The sequence below is a fragment of the Mustela lutreola genome, chromosome 18 (genome assembly GCF_030435805.1).
Source record: "Mustela lutreola isolate mMusLut2 chromosome 18, mMusLut2.pri, whole genome shotgun sequence".
NCBI classification, from domain to species: domain Eukaryota; kingdom Metazoa; phylum Chordata; class Mammalia; order Carnivora; family Mustelidae; genus Mustela; species Mustela lutreola.
This window is the reverse complement of record NC_081307.1, coordinates 24,084,510-24,106,225: the sequence shown is the minus strand read 5'-3', so window position 1 is coordinate 24,106,225 and position 21,716 is coordinate 24,084,510.

The window sequence follows — 21,716 nt, the reverse complement described above, 5'->3', positions numbered from 1 at the left end:
ACAGTGTACAATTGCAAAGGTTAGTTTCAGCTTTGTTTCAAAAGCTAGTTAAGAGTCTAGTAAGGGACAACACAAAGGATAAAAATTCCTGGGTTAATATAGAAAATGATCTTGGAAGAAGTTAGATATAGTGATTCACTTTGTGATTAAATCGTGGTCCAATCCTGATTATACCTTGGAATTCCTGCTTAAAAAAAAAAAAAAGCAGACTAATTCAAAGTCTGCTTTTGGAGGAGCTGTATTATTTGATATGAACTAAGGTCTTGTCTTAGCAAGAAGGTGAATGCTTTTACTCCAGGTTAAAATGACTCCAGCAGGCAAGGCTTGGTTTCTCTGGTGCTGCTAACTGCCAACTATGCAGGCATTAAATGTCTGTAACGTGGCCTAACCCTGCCCTTTTGTTCCCTTCTGCTTGCAAGTTTTCTTTCTTCCTTCCTTCCTTCTTTCTTTCTTTCTTTCTTTTTTTTTTTTTTTGCCATTTCAGACACAGTGAGTGCTAAAACTAGAAGAAAATGTACATTTTGTCGAATTCAATGCTATCATGTCACAGATGAAGAAAACAAGATAGAGAGGTAAGGTGACTTGTCGGAGGTGCCCAGTATATTTCAGGGTTCAGACTTGGACCCAAAGGCCTTACGTCCTAAAATGGTATCTTGTTTATGTCATTATGGTCCTGCCAAAAGGTGGATAGGAGAGCTCACGAACATGAAAATGACATCAATCAGAAGAACTGGTCTGAAGCAATGGGAAAATATGTGATTGCCTAGGAGATAAATTAATCCCTTGACAGTACCTCCCGATGACCTCAAAGATGAAAGAGAGTTGGAAAAAATGTGGATTTCAATTATCCATGAAGACTAGTGTATAGTGGGTTAGTGTAAATGTGTCCCTTACCATTTACTAGTGCTGAGTAAGCAGCCACCATCTCTGAAATGAAAGGCATTCCATAAAAAAGCATGACCACTGATAATTAAGATAATAGGACATTTTTATGTATTGACTTTAAGTTCAAGGGCTTCTGAACCATTTCAAAAAATGAAAAAAGCCAGCCTAATTTTCCCTATTGTATTTCTTAATACAGCACAGGATCAGAGGAATCCACTGACTTTCATCACTGCTTATGCTTTTTTCTTTTTTTTTAAAGTAGAACAATAATTTAAAAAATTGTTAACAATAAACATTCTCATTAGGATTTCACAGAAAGAAGCACTCCTAACAGGATTCTCCTCCAACATCTTGCATCTCTGCAAAATCATGTCATTTTCTAAAAACTCTGATCATCTGTACCCTGGTTCTTAATATATCTTTTTTGAACTTGACTAGTCATTGTCATTGGTGGATAATCCATTGAACCCAGCATGACAGGAGGTAATGGGGACACACTAGCAGGGATACATATGGTTTGGGGGTTGAATTTTTATCCATTGTTGAATAACCTTTGGCTTATTCAACCAGCAAAACTCTATATATTTCATTGATAGTGGTCCTTTTTTCTTCTTGCAATGCTGTGGAGCATTTTCAGTGTAATTTATAACAAAGAAATGTGCAGATAATGGCTCACATAAACTTCATAATATTTAAATCATGGCAAAAAAACTTGACCAACTGAAAGGTCAGAAGTTCATCTTGACTATTACAACAAAAGGTGCTTTTGGCCCAGAATAAAGTTCCCTTAATTAATATTCCCTAGGCTTTCAGCATACTTAACATTTCAGAGTGTACCTGAGCCTGGGGCAAAATCTTTTTTTTCATTTCTGTTCTCTTCATTCCTAATTATTAGAGAGTTCTAATACTTTGTTTCAAAGTCACATAAGTTATTGGTCATTGATTGGTTGCAAGGGCCATAGCCTATAGACAGTAAATACTACAAAGTATTTACACTAATTTCTAGTTTTGTATTTTATGATTTGTGTGATTTTGAGAAGGTCATTTTACCCAACTGAATCTCTTAATCAAAAAGTGAGAGGGTTGGCTTAGATTATCTCTAAATTTCCAACTAGTTGTCACCATCTCAAGGAGTATTCACTGATGTGTGCTATGTTTCTATTATAATTCTAAAATATGGGTAAATTATTAAGAGGGTTTGCGTGTGTGTGTATGTGTGTAGAAGGGAGATGAGGGGGAATTACATTCATTGCAGAAATATAAAGCAAAATGAATTATACAATCCATGTTGGAGATCTGAACTTGGGAAAGAATAACATAGAATTTTCTGTGTGGGTCAGTGATTGGAGAGATATTTGGAGAAGTCTGAGAAAGGCTTAAAGCTTTAGGCAGCTGTCCTTAGCTGAAGGCCCATCCCAGACTCCATTTTCTTTTTTCCCCTTCTCTGTTTTTCTCCCAAGTTTGGGCAGATGAAAGGGTGTGAGAGGAAGTAACAAGTTGGGACTAGAGAGGCCACAGTGAAGCATGGTGGGAGGTCACCCTCCTTCCCCCTGCCCCCCCAGGCGTAAGCAACACAGAAAGGCAAATACCACAGTGGAAAGGTCCTGGCCCTCTGAGCTATTTCAGGACATTGGCAGTGGACCCATAGGAAGGGTGGTCTGGTTTCCACAAATTCCACACAACAGACAATCTTGTATAAATATTCCATGTGGTTCCTGTCTGTATAAGAATCACAGTGTTGATGACAGAATTGTTTTCCCTAATACAGGCAGGTGAGGAAGAGAGAATTTTAAGATTCTTTGTCCTTTATCACACAGAAGCCTCACCTAATCCCTCTCACATGCCTGCCTCGAACATCCAAACCAGCTGAACAAATATATCCTCTCTCCTATACAACTACTCAAACAACACAAAACAGGACATCCAAGACCATGGCCAAGAAGAGACTATCCCAGGACCCTCTTTGTCTCCACTTGGGAATTCAACACACTCTCAGAGCAAGACATCAGGTCTCTTTCCCCTTCTAGGTCCCACTGACTTCGAATGGGATTCCTGGTTAACTTGCTCATTTTAATAAATGTCATTAGACAATCTAAACTAGACCCATGTATTTTTACCCACAGCCAGTATGAAATGCAGGATGACTCCTGACTCTGATTTATCTCAAAAAAAGAAGAAAACCAGGAAAATTTGGCTTAATTTGTGGCAGAATGGTTTTGATTGGACAGGAAAAAGAACTTCCTGTATGAAAGAGTAATTGGAAACTGAAATAGCTCACTGAAGCCTGTCAGTCCTTTTTCTTTCCCTGGAGATGATTAAGCAAAGACTCATCCACCCACTTCTTTGCCTGGAAACAAGTCATTCTGCCAGAATCTACGGGTTAGCACCCATGTTGCTGGGCCCACAGCTGTCCCCACAGTAGGAGCTGTGCTTGACCATTGCGCAGAACCACAGAACCACACTGGGGGCTTTTTTTTTTTCTTTTCTTCTTTTTTTTTTTTTAGTTTTTTTTTTTTTAATTAACATATAATGGAGAGAGGAGTCAAGATGGTGGAGAAGTAGCAGGCTGAGACTACTTCAGCTAGCCGGAGATCAGCTAGATAGCTTATCTAAAGATTGCAAACACCTGAAAATCCATCGGCAGATCGAAGACAAGAAGAACAGCAATTCTGGAAACAGAAAAACAACCACTTTCTGAAAGGTAGGACCGGCTGAGAAGTGAATCCAAAGCGACGGGAAGATAGACCCCGGGGGGAGGGGCCGGCTCCCGGCAAGCGGCGGAGCAACGGGCGCACAAAATCAGGACTTTTAAAAGTCTGTTCCGCTGAGGGACATCGCTCCAGAGGCTACCCGGGGCAAAGCCCACACGGGGTCAGCGTGGCCTCAGGTAACACAGGGTCACAGACGGATCGGGGGTGTCTGAGTGTCGCAGAGCTTGCGGGTATTGGAACGGGAAAGCCGGCTACAGAGACAGAGCCGACAGTAAGCTCGCAGCTCGGGGTGACCTTGAACCGGTCGCAGGCTCGGTGAGCTCGGAGTGCGGCCGGAGGTCAGGCAGACGGGAGTAACTGGGCGCGGTTCTCTGAGGGCGCACTGAGAAGTGCGGTCCTGGGCTCTCGGCTCCTCCAGGCCGGAGACCAGGAGGCCGCCATTTGTATTCCCGTCCTCCGGAACTCTACGGAAAGCGCTCAGGGAACAAAAGCTCCTGAAAGCAAACCCGAGCGGATTACTCACCCTGGCCCCTGGTAAGGGCGGTGTAATTCCACCTGGGGAAAAGACACTTGAGAATCACTACAACAGGCCCCTCTCCCAGAAGATCAACAAGAAATCCAGCCGAGACCAAGTTCAACTACCAAGGAGTGCGGTTTCAATAACAAGGAGAGCAGCAGAATTCCAGAGGAGGAGAAAGCCAAGCACGGAAATCATGGCTTTTTACCTGTGATTTTTTTTTTAGTCTTGCAGTTAATTTAATTTTTTTCTTTTTCATTTTTTGTTTTTTTTTTTTCTCGCCTTCGGGTAAAACTTTTTTTTAACTGTTACCTTTTTCTTTTTTAATGATTTTTTACTAGTTTATCTAATATATATATTTTTTCTTTTTTATATTATTCTTAGGTGTTTTCTTTTTTAAATTCTTTTCTTTTTTCTTTTTTATTTTTTTCCTTTCTTCCTTTTTGAACCTTTTTTTATCCCCTTTCACCCCCTCACGATTTTGGATCTTTTCTAATTTGGTTAAAGCATATTTACCTGGGGTTGTTGCCACCCTTTTAGTATTTTACTTGCCCCTTCATATACTCTTATCTGGACAAAATGACAAGACGGAAAAATTCAACACACAAAAAAAGAACAAGAGGCAGTACCGAAGGCTAGGAACCTAATCAATACAGACATTGGTAATATGTCAGATCTAGAGTTCAGAATGACAATTCTCAAGGTTCTAGCCGGGCTCGAAAAAGGCATGGAAGATATTAGAGAAACCCTCTCGAGAGATATAAAAGCCCTTTCTGGAGAAATAAAAGAACTAAAATATAACCAAGTTGAAATCAAAAAAGCTATTAATGAGGTGCAATCAAAAATGGAGGCTCTCACTGCTAGGATAAATGAGGCAGAAGAAAGAATTAGTGATATAGAAGACAAAATGACAGAGAATAAAGAAGCTGAGCAAAAGAGGGACAAACAGCTACTGGACCACGAGGGGAGAATTCGAGAGATAAGTGACACCATAAGACGAAACAACATTAGAATAATTGGGATTCCAGAAGAAGAAGAAAGAGAGAGGGGAGCAGAAGGTATACTGGAGAGAATTATTGGGGAAAATTTCCCCAATATGGCAAAGGGAACGAGCATCAAAATTCAGGAGGTTCAGAGAACGCCCCTCAAAATCAATAAGAATAGGCCCACACCCCGTCACCTAATAGTAAAATTTACAAGTCTCAGTGACAAAGAGAAAATCCTGAAAGCAGCCCGGGAAAAGAAGTCTGTAACATACAATGGTAAAAATATTAGATTGGCAGCTGACTTATCCACAGAGACCTGGCAGGCCAGAAAGAGCTGGCATGATATTTTCAGAGCACTAAACGAGAAAAACATGCAGCCAAGAATACTATATCCAGCTAGGCTATCATTGAAAACAGAAAGAGAGATTAAAAGCTTCCAGGACAAACAAAAACTGAAAGAATTTGCAAACACCAAACCAGCTCTACAGGAAATATTGAAAGGGGTCCTCTAAGCAAAGAGAGAGCCTACAAGTGGTAGATCAGAAAGGAACAGAGACCATATACAGTAACAGTCACCTTACAGGCAATACAATGGCACTAAATTCATATCTCTCAATAGTTACCCTGAATGTTAATGGGCTAAATGCCCCTGTCAAAAGACACAGAGTATCAGAATGGATAAAAAAGCAAAACCCATCTATATGTTGCCTCCAAGAAACTCATTTTAAGCCCGAAGACACCTCCAGATTTAAAGTGAGGGGGTGCAAAAGAATTTACCATGCTAATGGACATCAGAAGAAAGCAGGAGTGGCAATCCTTATATCAGATCAATTAGATTTTAAGCCAAAGACTATAATAAGAGATGAGGAAGGACACTATATCATACTCAAAGGGTCTGTCCAACAAGAAGATTTAACAATTTTAAATATCTATGCCCCCAACGTGGGAGCAGCCAACTATATAAACCAATTAATAACAAAATCAAAGAAACACATCAACAATAATACAATAATAGTAGGGGACTTTAACACTCCCCTCACTGAAATGGACAGATCATCCAAGCAAAAGATCAGCAAGGAAATAAAGGCCTTAAACAACACACTGGTGATGGACATCACAGATATATTCAGAACATTTCATCCCAAAGCAACAGAATACACATTCTTCTCTAGTGCACATGGAACATTCTCCAGAATAGATCACATCCTGGGTCCTAAATCAGGACTCAACCGGTATCAAAAGATTGGGATCATTCCCTGCATATTTTCAGACCACAATGCTCTAAAGCTAGAACTCAACCACAAAAGGAAGTTTGAAAAGAACCCAAATACATGGGGACTAAACAGCATCCTTCTAAAGAATGAATGGGTCAACTGGGAAATTAAAGAAGAATTGAAAAAAATCATGGAAACAAATGATAATGAAAATACAACGGTTCAAAACCTGTGGGACACAACAAAGGCAGTCCTGAGAGGAAAATATATAGCGGTACAAGCCTTTCTCAAGAAACAAGAAAGGTCTCAGGTACACAACCTAACCCTACACCTAAAGGAGCTGGAGAAAGAACAATAAAGAAACCCTAAGCCCAGCAGGAGAAGAGAAATCATAAAGATCAGAGCAGAAATCAATGAAATAGAAACCAAAAAAACAATAGAACAAATCAATGAAACTAGGAGCTGGTTCTTTGAAAGAATTAATAAAATTGATAAACCCCTGGCCCGACTTATCAAAAAGAAAAGAGAAAGGACCCAAATAAATAAAATCATGAATGAAAGAGGAGAGATCACAACTAACACCAAAGAAATACAAACTATTATAAGAACATACTATGAGCAACTCTACGCCAATAAATTTGGCAATCTGGAAGAAATGGATTCATTCCTAGAAACATATAAACTACCACAACTGAACCAGGAAGAAATAGAAAGCCTGAACAGACCCATAACCAGTAAGGAGATTGAAACAGTCATTAAAAATCTCCAAACAAACAAAAGCCCAGGGCCAGACGGCTTCCCGGGGGAATTCTACCAAACATTTAAAGAAGAACTAATTCCTATTCTCCTGAAACTATTCCAAAAAATAGAAATGGAAGGAAAACTTCCAAACTCATTTTATGAGGCCAGCATCACCTTGATCCCAAAACCAGACAAGGATCCCACCAAAAAAGAGAGCTATAGACCAATATCCTTGATGAACACAGATGCGAAAATACTCAACAAAATACTAGCCAATAGGATTCAACAGTACATTAAAAGGATTATTCACCACGATCAAGTGGGATTTATTCCAGGGCTGCAAGGTTGGTTCAACATCCGCAAATCAGTCAAGGTGATACAACACATCAATAAAAGAAAGAATAAGAACCATATGATACTCTCAATAGATGCTGAAAAAGCATTTGACAAAGTACAGCATCCCTTCCTGATCAAAACTCTTCAAAGTGTAGGGATAGAGGGCACATACCTCAATATCATCAAAGCCATCTATGAAAAACCCACCGCAAATATCATTCTCAATGGAGAAAAACTGAAAGCTTTTCCGCTAAGGTCAGGAACACGGCAGGGATGTCCATTATCACCACTGCTATTCAACATAGTACTAGAGGTCCTAGCCTCAGCAATCAGACAACAAAAGGAAATTAAAGGCATCCAAATCGGCAAAGAAGAAGTCAAATTATCACTCTTCACAGATGATATGATACTATATGTGGAAAACCCAAAAGACTCCACTCCAAAACTGCTAGAACTTATACAGGAATTCAGTAAAGTGTCAGGATATAAAATGAATGCACAGAAATCAGTTGCATTTCTCTACACCAACAGCAAGACAGAAGAAAGAGAAATTAAGGAGTCAATCCCATTTACAATTGCACCCAAAACCATAAGATACCTAGGAATAAACCTAACCAAAGAGGCACAGAATCTATACTCAGAAAACTATAAAGTACTCATGAAAGAAATTGAGGAAGACACAAAGAAATGGAAAAATGTTCCATGTTCCTGGATTGGAAGAAAAAATACTGTGAAAATGTCTATGCTACCTAAAGCAATCTACACATTTAATGCAATTCCTATCAAAGTACCATCCATATTTTTCAAAGAAATGGAACAAATAATTCTAAAATTTATATGGAACCAGAAAAGACCTCGAATAGCCAAAGGGATATTAAAAAAGAAAGCCAACGTTGGTGGCATCACAATTCCGGACTTCAAGCTCTATTACAAAGCTGTCATCATCAAGACAGCATGGTACTGGCACAAAAACAGACACATAGATCAATGGAACAGAATAGAGAGCCCAGAAATAGACCCTCAACTCTATGGTCAACTAATCTTCGACAAAGCAGGAAAGAATGTCCAATGGAAAAAGGACAGCCTCTTCAATAAATGGTGCTGGGAAAACTGGACAGCCACATGCAGAAAAATGAAATTAGACCATTTCCTTACACCACACACAAAAATAGACTCAAAATGGATGAAGGACCTCAATGTGAGAAAGGAATCCATCAAAATCCTTGAGGAGAACACAGGCAGCAACCTCTTAGACCTCTGCCGCAGCAACATCTTCCTAGGAACAACGCAAAAGGCAAGGGAAGCAAGGGAAAAAATGAACTATTGGGATTTCATCAAGATCAAAAGCTTTTGCACAGCAAAGGAAACAGTTAACAAAATCAAAAGACAACTGACAGAATGGGAGAAGATATTTGCAAACAACATATCAGATAAAGGGCTAGTGTCCAGAATCTATAAAGAACTTAGCAAACTCAACACCCAAAGAACAAATAATCCAATCAAGAAATGGGCAGAGGACATGAACAGACATTTCTGCAAAGAAGACATCCAGATGGCCAACAGACACATGAAAAAGTGCTCCATATCACTCGGCATCAGGGAAATACAAATCAAAACCACAATGAGATATCACCTCACACCAGTCAGAATGGCTAAAATCAACAAGTCAGGAAATGACAGATGCTGGCGAGGATGCGGAGAAAGGGGAACCCTCCTACACTGTTGGTGGGAATGCAAGCTGGTGAAGCCACTCTGGAAAACAGCATGGAAGTTCCTCAAAATGTTGAAAATAGAACTGCCCTATGACCCAGCAATTGCACTATTGGGTATTTACCCTAAAGATACAAACATAGTGATCCAAAGGGGCACGTGCACCCGAATGTTTATAGCAGCAATGTCCACAATAGCCAAACTATGGAAAGAGCCTAGATGTCCATCAACAGATGAATGGATCAAGAAGATGTGGTATATATACACAATGGAATACTATGCAGCCATCAAAAGAAATGAAATCTTGCCATTTGCGACAACATGGATGGAACTAGAGTGTGTCATGCTTAGCGAAATAAGTCAAGCAGAGAAAGACAACTATCATATGATCTCCCTGATATGAGGAAGTGGTGATGCAACATGGGGGCTTAAGTGGGTAGGAGAAGAATCAATGAAACAAGATGGGATTGGGAGGGAGACAAACCATAAGTGACTCTTAATCTCACAAAACAAACTGAGGGTTGCTGGGGGGAGGGGGTTTGGGAGAAGGGGGTGGGATTATGGACATTGGGGAGGGTATGTGCTTTGGTTAGTGCTGTGAAGTGTGTAAACCTGGTGATTCACAGACCTGTACCCCTGGGGATAAAAATATATGTTTATAAAAAATAAAAAATTTTAAAAAAATAAATAAATAAAATTTAAAAAATATATATATAATGTATTATTAGCCCCCAGGGTACAGGTCTGTGAATCGCCAGGTTTACATACTTCACAGCACTCACCATAGCACATACCTTCCCCAATGTCCATAACTCAACTTCCCTCTCCCTACCCTCCTTCCCCCCAGCAACCCTCAGTTTGTTTTTTGTGAGATTAAGAGTCACTTATGGGGGGCGCCTGGGTGGCTCAGTGGGTTAAGCCTCTGCCTTCAGTTCAGGTCATGATCCCAGGGTCCTGGGATCGAGCCCCGCATCGGGCTCTCTACCCAGCGGGAAGCCTGCTTCCCTTTCTGTCTCTGTCTGCCTCTCTGCCTACTTGTGATCTCTGTCTGTCAAATAAAAAATTTAAAAAAAAAAATCTTAAAAAAAAAAAAAGAGTCACTTATGGTTTGTCTCCCTCCCAATCCCATCTTGTTTCATTTATTCTTTTCCTACCCCCAAGCCCCTCACGTTGCCTCTTAACTTCCTCAAATCAGGGAGATCATAAGATAAATGTCTTTCTCTGATTGACTTATTTCACTCAGCGTAATACCCTCTAGTTCTATCCACGTCATTGCAAATGGCAAGATTTCATTTCTGTTGATGGCTGCATAGTATTCCATTGTGTATATATACCACCTCTTCTTTATCCATTCATCTGTTGACGGACATCTAGGTTCTTTCCATAGTTTGACTATTGTGGACATTGCTGCTATAAACATTCGGGTGCATGTGCCCCCTTGGATCACTACACTTGTATCTATAGGGTAAATACCAGTAGTGCAATTGCTGGGTCATAGGGTAGCTCTATTTTTAACTTTTTGAGGAACCTCCATACTGTTTTCCCGAGTGGTTGCACCAGCTTGCATTCTGGGGGCTGTCTTTCAATACAAAAAGTAGGGAATAAAAGAGTGGGATTTGAGAGATACTTTTTTTTCCCTCTGGAGTCTTGCTTAGCTTAGAAAGAACTGAATCCACTGAGCAACACCATATTTATTTGTATTAACTGATCAGTTGACAAAATATTCTGCAGTAAATAAGGCACAGGAAACAAAGGTAACACAGAATATGAAATGGTTCCTCCCTACCTTCAAGAATCTTGTAAAACAAAACCAATAGTAAAAAGCAGCATATGTGTGGAGCAAAGGATTAGATCTAAACTGAAGGAAAGGGCTTTACAGATGTGGGGGGATGGAAGGAGGGAGGTGGTGAGGAGGGAACACTGTCAGTCCTCTTAGGGCATGCTTCAGGAGGACCATACCATAGACATGGAACCTCCCCCCCCCATCTTCTTTGCTTGCTTTTGGCTCCGATAGAAGGGAAATGCTTAGTTTTCCATACAGGAAAAATACAGCTTAATTGTTTCCATCTTTAGATCCAAAATATATGATCAGTTCTTTGTCTCTGTCTCTGTCTCTCTCTTTCTCCAAATCAGAAAAATTGGAGCTGACAGTTTTATGAATTTCCTGGGTTCCTTAAGGGCCGTGGCCTAGAAAGAATTCCAGTGAAGGGGATGGTCAGAGTAGTAACAGTTGGTAGATCAGCTTCAACCAATGAGAACACTTTGGGAAGGGCACTGTCTAGTCAGGATGGAAGCCAGTCATGAGCGCACTTGGTTGTGAGTAAACCTTGAACTTCTGCTCCTGGGTCTTCACTGTGATAAGAAGGCAACAGATCCTGCTTTTCTCAAATAGCTAGGTCTGCACTGCATATGCTATTGAACTGAACGCTGGTTTTCCCCCCATCAGAGATGTATGCCAATCAGAAATTTGGTTGTGAATTTCCATTACCTTGATGCCCTCTCCCTAATCCTACCCCATTGTTGTGGGTTTCCAGGCTTCAGAAAAGTGGACTTAGGAGTTTTTTTAAATAAGGCCTTCCATTTTATTTACCATGAAAAAAATAATCTGATCCATCTGAGCCCATTTGACAAATGCCCCCCAAGGGTGCATATAACCGAAGAAGTCCGTTATATTTGTACAGGATGCTCTGGCCATTTGGTATATTCAGATTCTCTCTAGCAAAGAAGGCCTCATCCTTTCCACTACCGCCTTCTTAGTGTAAAACCCCTGAATGAACTGCACAGAAGTGCAGAACTTGTTTGCCAAAACATTTCCATGGTGCCAGACAGGCTGTGTGATCATGGAGTGTAGTGGTCTGTTCTGTTCTGCAGTGAATTTCTCTGTCTGGACCTGGCTGGTTGCCTGAAGGAGAGTCCAAGAAGGTCGCTTGTCTTTTTTATAACTACAACCAATGGGGAACGTTTGAGACAGCCCTTGTCATTTGGTTGCCTTGAACAATGAACATCACACCGTTGACTGATGGTCTTTGTCTTTGTGTCTCTCTTTCTGTAGGATAATTTCCAAGTGCAAGCTTAGCGCTAACCATAATGCATCTCTTCTCTTTATCAGTACACTTGCCAAAAGAGAAAGGCAATTTGTGTCTTCCACATCACACACATAAACAACCTACAACTGATTCATTTATGATCTGGGTTAAGTGGAATGTCTTACTATATTGTTGATTTAATAACCTTGCTGTACTTTGAAAACTCAGTCAACCACAGCTAATTCCTACCCAAGAGAACAGTTTCCCTAAAGTACCCATTGATATGCATACACTATATACATAATTTGACTCTGTTCAATTGAATATAATACATGCATACATTCATTTGTGCCAATCTAATCTCCATGTGGCTTTTAAAGTCTGACCTTGCCATTCACTCTTTGTGTTAAATTATAGTCATATTTATTCTATGGGGTATTGGAGCTAAGGACTGTGACTTTTCTATTATGAGGTTGCAAGAAGGAGGTATTTGATAATAGAAAACAGAATCATACCCTTAAAGTTCACTGTGATAACGAAATCCAAAACAATACCCTAAAAGGTCAAAGCAATTTCTATTTTGCAGACTTAAAATAACAACTATTTAAGCTTTAGAAACGTTTAGCTAACAAAGGCAGCCTTAAAACAACATAAAAGAAGTTATGTAAAATTTCCATTACATTTTACAGATTGTCTTTAACTTTAAATGGAGTTAAAGGGTACACTTCTTTAGTATTAGATACCTACTAACAAGATGCCATTGTACTTACAAAAATGTGTACTGTGATTTGTTTATAAAAGCACTGATGAGAACTTTAAAGTGTATCTGATGATTCCTGGTTTTAGCAGCTGAAACACTTGCTTCGTGTCCTCTAGAATGTGTCCTTTCTTGTATCTCACTAGGACTTTTTACAAGGGGTCACAAAGAATGTTGTAACAGTATCTGTTGGCAAATATGGCCCTTGTCTAATATTCCATGGAGAAGGTAAACTAGTTACTTTTCCAAAGGTACTTGGAATGGCAGAGCTAGAAGGCATAAGATTTTTCACTACACAGTTTAAGTGCCTGGATGGGCTGACTTATTTCCAAACAGATTTGTTTCTGTTGTTATGATGACTTTAGTACTGTTTTTCATTAAAAAATTTTTTTTAAAAAGAACAAAACCAGGGGCACCTGGGTGGCTCAGTGGGTTAAGCCTCTGCCTTCAGCTCAGGTCATATCTCAGGGTCCTGGGATCGAGCCCCACATAGGGCTCTCTTCTCAGCAGGGAGCCTGCTTCTCCCCCCCTCTCTGACTGCCTCTCTGCCTACTTGTGATCACTCTCTCTCTGTGTCAAATAAATAAATAAAACTTAAAAAAAAAAAAAAAGAACAAAACCAAAGAGCTTCATTTCTATTTTGTGTCACCCACTCAATTCTATTGCCCTGTCTTTTCCTGACAAATGCTCTGCATGATGTGAAGAGGAGTAAGAAGCTTCTACTTTTTTCTGTGTGTGTGTGTGTGTGTGTGTGTGTGTGTGTGTGTAGGGTGGCCTCATCTGTCCCCAACACTTCATTCTGTGTTCTTCCAAATCTGTTACTGAACTTGTAGAGCTAGAACAGATTTTACAAAGAAGATGCTACCTTACAGTCAGAACTTATGATCTTTATATCATTTATGATAAATATGGCCAGACTCCAAGCAAGACTATGGTTATTTGGTCATGATGGTCAATAGCAGCCTTTAAGTGCAGACACATGTGTGACGATATGAGACTAGATCATGTGGAGAAACAGTGCAGTTTCCCTCACTTCCCACCACTTCTTATGGCTCAGTTTGCACGGAAGACTGGCTGGGATGATGAAGGGGATTTTTGAGTGGGAGTAATTGGCCTTCCTAAATGTTTTAGAATTTTCTTACAATTTATATAAATTGTTATTCCATCAGTAGAATAGGAGTGCACATGACACTTCACAATATAATGGAGAGAAAGTGTTATGCTACTTTTTGGTTCAAATTTTGTAAAAAAAAAAAAATGACCGTAACGGTCTATAGGTTATAGTATGAATTTATAGAATTTTGCTAGTAAATAGGTATAAATGTTCATGCGTTAAATAAAATATATTTTAGTAAAGAATAAGCTGACTTAGAGCAGTCCATTGTGAGAAAATGAGCACCTGAACTAAAGACAAAGCAGGAGATAATGACGAGATGTAAAGGAATCTTCTGGACTTGGCAACGGAGAGGCCTTTGCAGGGAAGAAGGAAGAAGGAGGGAAGACTATAAAGTGAGCACTGAGTTTTAAAGTCTGTATGACTCGAAGAAAACCCCAGAGTTCATGTAGTTTTGTGAGGAAAATCTATGAGTATTGTTTAGACATATTGAATTTAGCATAACGGGATGAAGGGAAAACCCTGACGGGGGGGAGAATTGCACACCAAACCTGACACCAGGTATTTATTAGATATGAAGAACTGATAGGTCATTTCTTGATGGAACTGAACTCTGAGGACATCAGGGCATGAGTATACCTACAGCAAACCCTCAGTGGGGGACAGACACCACATGGCACCTGCTCCACACACAAACACACACACACACACACACACACACACACACACACATTTCTGTTCCAAATACTAAAGAGCTATTATATTCATTATGCTTGGTTCTGCCTATCTCCATTCATGACAGCATGGGACAGTACTTGATGACATTCCTGGCAATTTAAGAATTCCTGATGGCTACCATAAGGCCATTAGAAGTCATCCCACTGCCCCCTGTAACCTCTAGTTCCTTCCACCTTCTAGAAAGTCTTTGAAGCTTCCTCTGCCTGGTTTATTTTTAGGTTCCCATACTGGTATGCACTGATGCCTGAACTTGACTAAATTCCATTTCCAAAGGCCCTGCATTGTAGACATTGACCTGGTCATAGTGGGGAGTCATGCTCTGGGAGTCTGCTCCTCTGAATTCAGCATTGAGACGGAAGGCCTGGGGAAGGGGCTGTGGGGGAAGGGGTGGCACTTGCAGCCCTTGATGGGGATGACAAATCTGTGCTGGTAGCACTTAGAGTGATTTGTAATTAGTCTGACATATGCAAGAATGTCCTCTCCTGACCAGACTGTGTCTGTGAAATCATAGAGCTCTAAGGTCAAAGAGAGCTCAGGAAGCAAATTCTAGCTGGTGCAGCATTGTAAGGCTGAAGGCAGTGTCAGACGTCTGTGACCAGCAGATCTGAGGTAGAAAAGAGCTTCAGAATAGCTCTGAGAACCCTTAAGACCCACAAAGAAGCTTCTTCTTCTTCTTCTTTTTAAAAAAAATCTAGTCAAATTGCAAAGATTCTAAACAATGAGTCTTCTTTTGTAACATCTCAATAGTCACATGAATATATCAGATATGATATCCTCCAGGCTGGAGGACATTTGCCTCATTATTTTTTTTTTTAAATGCCATGTAGGGCTGAATATTTCCTCTCCTGGGAATTTAAACTTTCTCCCTGTCCCTCATTTAACAAATGATAATGTATATCAGGAGTAAAAGAGATAAATAAACACAGAGTCTCAAAGAATAGTTTTAAGGACTCTTATTGTGTTTATCAACAAAGAGAGGCTGTTTCTTTCTTTTTTTTTTTTTTAATTTAATTTTTTTTTTTTTTTTGAGGCTGTTTCTTTATACCTTGATGTGGGCAGTACATTTCCACTGGGGTCTGAAGAAACAGGGAGTTTTTAAAAATATAAAATACAACTGGAGGTATTCCTCTTCCCTTCCCTTTTCTTCCATTCTTGAATGATTTGGTCTCAAAGCCATTAAGTTATGTGTCAATGCAGAGGGACAAGAAGGGCAAGTAGCTCAGAATGCTGTGTCACAGCTCAGCTAGAGAAAAGGGTCACCCGATACTGAGATGGAGACCAATCAGGTTGAGGAAGGCTGTCAGGTGGGGATGGACAGACCGGCATCAGAAATTAAAGCACAAGAAGGGGGAGAAGGGCATCCCAAGGGCAAAGAGAACCTGGAATAGTGTGTCAGGGCCTAAGGACAGACAGGAAGCCACCTGTGGTTATGGGAGAGGATTTGGTAGCAGTGATGGAAATCATGTACATATAGGGACATTGATCACATGTATAAATATTAAGAATAATGGGAGTCCATTTTCTCACTGGTGGAGAAGGGCAATACAAATATAGAAAGAAAAACAAAATGAGCCTTGGGGTATTGTATTTGAGAGTGATCAAGATGAGCTTACAGTTTTCAACATATAAGATAGATGTAGAAATAAACATAGAGGTAATTGTATGTGTATATATGTATGCTTCCCAGTTCTGTCCACCAGGATGACCTGAGAACATGATACCCCAATAGCAACAAGCACCCCTAGTACCCAAAACTTGGCTTCTAGATACCGTTTTTCACTAAAATAAGCAAGAGCTGATTCCAAGACCAAGAGAGGACAAATAAAAATTTAGTCTGAAATATCTTGAGCCAGAAAGCAAGGAAATGTTCGAACAGTAACTGGGCATTAGAAGGACACAGAAGGGGAGGGAGACAAATCATAAAAGACTCAATCTAAAAAAAACAGACTGAGGGTTGTTGGGGGGAGGGGGGATAGGAGAGGGTGGTGGGGATATGGGGAGGATTTGGGGAGGGTCTGTGCTATGATGAGTGCTGTGAAATGTGTAAACCTGGCGATTCACAGACCTGTACCCCTGGGGATAAAAATACATTATATGTTTATTAAAAGAAATAAATTTAATAAAAAAAAAAAAGAAGGACACAGAAGCCAGCTTGAATTGGCTCCCACAGGCCACATCAGAGACTATTTGAACATTCAAATAAATAGTGATATAACAGGTCATTAAAAATTGAATAAAGTAAGAAACAATGAGCTCCTGCTGATATAAATAAATGAATGAATACTTTGAGAATCTAAAGAGGAACAGAATATTTACATAGTTTCAAAGTACTTCCCTCTCCCAATACTAAGTACAAAGGGGAGGAGAGTTACTTTACTGTGGAGAAACCTGGCAGACCCAACAGAATAAATGTCATTAGCAGGAGGACAAATTAAAAGTGTGTGCTGCCTGATAGGATGAAATGAGATTACTTCTGTAATATTCCTGCCAAAGATGCATAACAGGAATCTCATCATGAGGAAATCTCACACAAACCCAAACTGAAGGAGATTCTACCAAATAATGGCATGTAATCCAAGTGTCAAGGTCATGAAAATCAAGGCAAGACTGAAGGAAACAAAGAAGCAGGGCAACTAAATGTCTAGTGTGATTCAGAAATGGATCCCTTCTCTATAAAGGACATATTGGGACAATTGGAGGAATTTGGGGAAAGTGTGAAGATTAGATGGTAGTTTTGTATCAAGGTTAATTTCCTGAATTTGGTTATTGTGTACTAGTTCCATAGGAGGTTGTCTTTGTCTGCAGAAAGAGACACTAAACTACCTGGCAATGATTTAGCACAAAGTCAGCAATTTTCCCTCAAATGGTTCAGGAAAAAAGGTCTTTGTACTATATTTCTAACTTTTATATAAACAAGTTTTTCAAACAGCGATAACAAGAAGAGACTGGAGAGCTAGCTCAGCCAGAGAAAGTTGTCTAATGCTTATTTGTATGACGCATACACATACACACATGGGGGTTGGGGGCGGGGTGAAAGAAAGAGAGAGAGATTCATTAATTGCAATCACTTCGATTTTTGTGCTTACTGGGAACACTTAAAAGCCATTTAATTACAAAATTCAGCCTTGGAACTTAAGGGAGCCAGTCATTTCTATGCATCTGCTTTGCTAGATGTCTTTAGAGAAATGAAAGTCCGTGTTAACATCTTTATTTTCATTGCTTTTTTTCTTTGACTTTAACTCATTGAAACAAAGAACTGAGAAACTTTTACATAGTGAAAATTAACAAGAAAAGTCCAAAATAAGGGATTACTTAAATAAGTGGACATATCAATGCAATGAAATACTATGCAGCCATTAAAAAATCACATGTGGAACAAAATTTATTTCCATGGGCAACTGTATCCCATATTACTAATGCAAAGCAGCTGTTTAAGAATGGTAGTTCAGGGGCGCCTGGGTGGCTCAGTGGGTTAAGCCGCTGCCTTCGGCTCAGGTCATGATCTCAGGGTCCTGGGATCGAGTCCCGCATCGGGCTCTCTGCTCAGCAGGGAGCCTGCTTCCTTCTCTTTCTCTCTCTGCCTGCCTCTCAGTGTACTTGTAATTTCTCTCTGTCAAATAAATAAATAAAATCTTAAAAAAAAAAAAAAGAATGGTAGTTCAGCACGGTCCTTTACTTGAAGGAGATGTACTAAAATACTTATAGTCGCTATCAAAATTTAATAAGCATAAAAGTTATTAAAACAGATTTGATTATTTTTTGACATGAAGGCTTTAAAGTAAAATATGGCATATATTTTATATTTATAGCAAATTTCAGTTGTTCAGTGACCACACGCAGCTACTGCATTGGGCAACTCATCTCTAGGCCCAAACTCTGCCTCTAGCCTAACTCATAATCCGCTTTTCCTCAAATACAGCAATATATTTTTTTGCTATTACGCAAGCTATGTTACTCAAATTGAAATGCTTTCCTTTCCTTAATTTACTTCTAAAAGTATCAGTTATACCTCAAAGAAAAGCTCTCCTGTCAACTCCTCTGGAAAGCTTTCTTGATCCACTGGGGCAAAGGTATCATTTTCCCCTCTGAGCCATAATTTTCACCTCCCTTCGATACATGTTTAATTCTGCCTGAATTACAGTTAATTGCTTATATATTATATATTCTCTTCAGCCAGACCAGAGCTCTTGGTAGCAAGTACCATCTCATTCATATTTACTTATTGCTTATTGAATAAATACTTTGCACTAACTTGTGCTCCATAAAAGTTCAGCAAACAGAATATGAGCGAAATCACCACCACCACCATCACCAACAAAAAAGAAATTAGGAGAAAAAGATGCTTATAATTAAGGAACCAATTAAACTAAGGTGCAGGCCTGAGGAGTTGGAGGTGGGGGCCCATTTGCTGGCTGGGACAATTCACCTCAGGGAAATTTTCCTGAGGACCTGAGCCCTAGGTTTGTGCAATCCCCTCCATCTCTTAGTCTTGTGTAAGTTTGTAGGGAGTCTTGCACCGTGTTTCTTCAGGTACCAACTTCTTTCCTTAGGGCAGAAGTTTAACACATTTAAACACTGTGTTTTTCTCCATTGTCTAACAGAACAATTGAGCCAAGTCTAATCCTAACAGAATGAATGTGCCAGATGGGGCAACCTTGACATAAACAAGCACAACCTACAAAGTATAATTTGTGAAACAGGTGATTTCCATGTCTCTCTGACTGACTTTCAGGCTCCAGGAAGAATGACCCCAGATTACCCACTGATGCCTGAGACATCTTTAACAAGACCAATGGCCATTTTGTTCTACAGTTAAAATGCATCTCCCCGCTGGAGGCATATATTCATAGAGTGAAATTCATACTAAAATAATTTCAAAGGAGAATCCGTGTTATTGTCTACAAAAGAATGCTGGGCTTGAAGTCTGAAGAGCTCTGGGTTGTTTTTTTTTTTTTTTTTTTAAAGATTTTATTTATGTATTTGTCAGAGAGAGAGAGTGCACACAAGCAGGGGGAGCAGCAGGCAGAGGGAGAAGGCGGTTCCCTGCTGAGCAAGGAGCCGATAAGGGATTTCATCCCAGGACTCTGAAATCATGACCTGAGGAGAAGGAAGATGCTTAACTGACTGAGCCACCTGAAGTCAGAAGAGTTTTAAAAATGATGGAAGACCATGTTTTCTTCATAGACAGTTCAACATACCATACTTTAGAACATCAGAATCTTGAAAACAACCACCTTAATCAAGCAACAATTGGAGAATGGCTAATATTATGGATTTTATGGGGGAACAGAGAATGAATTTTATAAATATGTATATATGTATACATATATATATTTTATAAATATATATGTATGTGTGTATATATATATACACATATATTTTATATAGAGAATGAATTTTATAAATATATATGAATGTGTATATATATTTATAAAATATATATGTATATATATTTTATAATATATTATATATTTTATATTATATAATATTTACATATTATATATAATATATTTTATTATATATAAATATATTATATGTATGTGTATATATATTTATAAAATATATATGTATATATATTTTATAATATATTATATATTTTATATTATATATAATATTTAAATATTATATATAATATATTTTATAATATATTTTATAAATACATATACACATACATATATATATTTATAAAATTCATTCTCTGTATAAAAAATATACATATATATTTATAAAATTCATTCTCTGTTCCCCCATAAAATCCATAACATATATATGTGTATATATATATATATATACATATATACATATATATATATATATTTTAAAGATTTTATTTATTTATTTGACAGAGACACAATGAGAGAGGGAACACGAGCAGGGGGAGTGGGAGAGGGAGAAACAATCTTTCCGCCGAGCAGGGAGCCCTATGTGGGGCTCAATCCCAGGACCCCTGGGATCATGACCTGAGCCGAAGGCGGATGCTTAACGACAGATTCACCCATGCACCTGGATAATAATATATGTTGATGCCAAGCCCCCAGGGTGGAGATATGAGCAGAAGGGACATGTTGAGCAAGCTGCCTGGGACAGGACCCGGAGGGGAACAGGAGCAGCTATCTAATAGAAAGCCTTGCCCAGATCCAGGTTGCTGCAGAAGAAAGGCCCCAGCTGTGCAAGGGACCCACTTCGGAGCTTCCAGGCCAGTGAGAGAAGCTCCAGGCTTCTGCCAGTCAGGCGGGAACTCTAGCTCCCTTCACCTCCCTCCCGTTCCAGTCCCAAAGGAGTCACACAGGGAATGAGCTTCCAATGAGGGGAAAGGGGGTGAGGTTTTGCTTTGAAATAAAGATTGAAGTGTTAAATAATATATTGTACTAGAATGTCTGAATCGTGCTTCAATTGATTCCTTTTCTTCTCTTTTCTTTTCCTTCCCCCTCCCTTCCTTCCCTTTTTTTTCCTTAGGAGTGACCAGAAGAGTCACAGAACTAACTGCCCATGTGTGCCTCCAGAGTCGGGAGAGGGACCCACAATAAATAGAAGATGTGAGGTAAAACATAATGAAGCTGTTTTTGTAATCACACTTCATGAATCCTACTTGTTCCGTTATGGATTGACCGTTAAAAAACAGAAGCCAAAAACCCTGGCACACTGGTGTTAATAATACATGTTTGAATAATGAATGAATCAATGATTTATGCTTCTTGACTCATTGAAACTCATTGAAAAATTCATTACTGGGGAAGGAAAATAAACTAAAGACTCTAAGGATGAGCTATGAATGCATGAGAAAACTGGTTTATGATTCAGAGAAGCTTGAGCGGATTTTAAACTCTTTCCGGTAATTTTATACCCACAGGTCCTCTACTGGGTGAGTAATTGCAAAGGAATATAGTTCTTGAAAGAAAAAAAGAATGCCCAGGGAATTTTTGATGTTAAGCATCCTACTTTTGCAAGGCCAGGACTAGGGAGAAGCAAGACAGAGGTGCA